Below are 2,726 nucleotides of genomic sequence, written 5' to 3' on the forward strand. Positions count from 1 at the left end.
TCTGAATGCTACCTCTCAGCTTGGAATTCCTTTGCCAGTGTTGTCTTTCTCATGCTGTTAGCTATTTGTCACAGTCCAGCCTGCAGTTCTCTTTCTTCTTTGTCATGTTCATGTCTTGCTTTTCTTCTATTATTATATTGATTGCACATTAGAATGGTTTGTTTATATTCTTTTATTTATCTTTATAGTCCAGTATTTGTGTCAGAGAGCCAAACACATAGATTTTTAATATAGGTTTGTTGAATAAAATAATTTATTTTCTTATAAATTGCATATCATTAAATGTCTGTCTTAACTCAAAAAATTATTTTTGAGTTTTTTTTCCCAATTTGCTCCCTCATCTTTCTTTGCTGTCTTGGTTCAAGAGTTCATTCATCTCTTCTAAATGATTTTCCTGCTTCCATTAGTGTCTTTCAGTTTTGTTTCTTCTTTTGTCATTAATAGAATATTTCTGAAACCTATCTGTGATCATGCCATCCCCTCAGCTGGAAGCTTCAACAGTTACCCAGTAGATTTAGTGTAAACCACAAACTTTATGCCACAAACTTATCAAGTTGTTCCAGTCTCTGTTCATCATGAATTCTGCATTCTATTTTCACTGGATTTCCTATAAATCCTTAAACTCCATTTATGTTAGTATCTTCATATCTTTATTCTATACCTTTTCTTCCTGGTGGAATCCTCTTCTTCCTTAACGGGGTTCAAGTGTCTCCTCCTCTTTGAGATTCTTCTCCTCTCTGGGCTGGCCATGAAGTACTTTACTGTTTTTCCTATCTTCCTGTGGAACTCTCTTCCAATGTCTTCATTAAAACTCAGTGTAGTGTAACATAGTTGGTTGTATACATTACCTGTCTATTTCTCTCTCCTCAACACAGCCAGATTATAAGAACCTTGAAACATGGGACCTTCCTTAGAGTCCTGTAAGGCAGCAAATAGTCCTGATATGCTCAATAAATGTTATTTCAAAGTTGGCTAATTCTTTCCCAGTTAAGAAGTTAACTAATTTGTTTTCAGCCATAACATACAAATATGCAAACATGTACCTGTGTATAGTTGCAATAGTTAATTTTATGTGTTAACTTGGCCAGGCTACAAGATCCAGATATTTGGTCAAACATTAATCTAGATGTTTCCGTATTTTTTTCTGTCAGATTAGCATTTAGATCAATAGACTTTGACCAAAGCAGATTGTACTTCATATGGGTGGGCCTCATCTAGTCAGTTAAAGACCTTAGGCAAAAGACTCACCTCCTTGAGGAAGAGAAAATTCTTCCAGGAGGCAACCTTTGGATATGAACTGCAACTCTTCTCTGGATCCTCAGTCTGCTGGCCTAATCTGAAGATTTTGGACTTGGCAGCTTCCACAAATCAAGTGAGCCAATTCCTTAAAATATATCTCTTTCTCTCTATGCATATCCTGTTTGTTCTATTTCTCTGTAGAATCGTGATGAATATAAGAGGTAATATGTATCTCTTTTGACCTGAAACATTTCATTGATTCAAACTCCACACAAGATTTCTTTCACACAATAACACAAAACAAGTAATAAATCCAACACATAGGCTGAGATTTGGGAATGTTTGTGAAGGTATATTTGTAGTATGGCCCAGCAGTCCTAGAGTTTGAATTCTGGTTCTAGCAGCAAGGTGACCAGGATCAAGTTACTTCCTACTTTAGATGATTGCTGTTGTGAGGATTAATGACTTACAGTGAAAACATGTAAAGTGCTTAAAACTGCCTGGCAAATAGTAAATACTCAATGAATCTTATCTTTCATGTTTATGAAACCTCTTTCTGTTTGTCTAATTGCTTCAGTTAACTTATTTCCCCTTATCAGTTTACTATGAAGAAAAGAGGGATTGTGTTTGTCTGTAGTTCCTATAGTCTGCAAATTGATACCTGATAATTTATTCATTACTATAAAATTCAGTTATTAAAATTTTTGGTTAGCTTATGTTGCTTGATGTAGTGATATTATATGTGTATTCCCAGGGTGACTTTTTTTTTTTTTTTTGGTTGCTTATTGTTTAAACAATACTGTCTACTTTGACTAGGATATAAGAAATGTGGAAAGTTCAAATATACTGGTAAAAATGAAAGATATTTTCATTTATTAAAGCCATAATCAAGACAGAGGTCCTTAACTAAGTAATTACTTAAGGAAGAGTTTGTGAGCTGTTTTGTTCCTGCTGAGGGGTTGCTTGAGTTTTGTCTTTAGCTATAACATATGCAAATACATACATAATTATAGCCAACTTCGGGTTTTCCTTACCTGTTAAAAAAAAAAAAAACACAAAAAAACAAAAAACAAAAAAACAGTGGTTCAAAGGCAAAATAAATCTCAAAGTATATTTTGTTCAGTCTAAAATTGCACCACATGATTTAGGGGGAATTAGTGGATTTATTTTGTGAATATCTATGTATGTTTTAACCCTTAATCTAAAATAAGACATAAAGTAATCTTTGTGTCTTAGCATACTCCTGATTATTATTTTTTTTATTAATTTATTTATTTTCAGAAAAACAGTATTCATTATTTTTTTACCACACCCAGTGCTCCATGCAATCTGTGCCCTCTATAATACCCACCACCTGGTACCCCAACCTCCCACCCCCCCGCCACTTCAAACCCCTCATATTGTTTTTCAGAGTCCATAGTCTCTCATGGTTCACCTCCCCTTCCAATTTACCCCAACTCCCTTCTCCTCTCTAATACCCCTTGTCC

Source organism: Mustela nigripes, chromosome 6, assembly GCF_022355385.1.
Source record: "Mustela nigripes isolate SB6536 chromosome 6, MUSNIG.SB6536, whole genome shotgun sequence".
NCBI lineage: Eukaryota > Metazoa > Chordata > Mammalia > Carnivora > Mustelidae > Mustela > Mustela nigripes.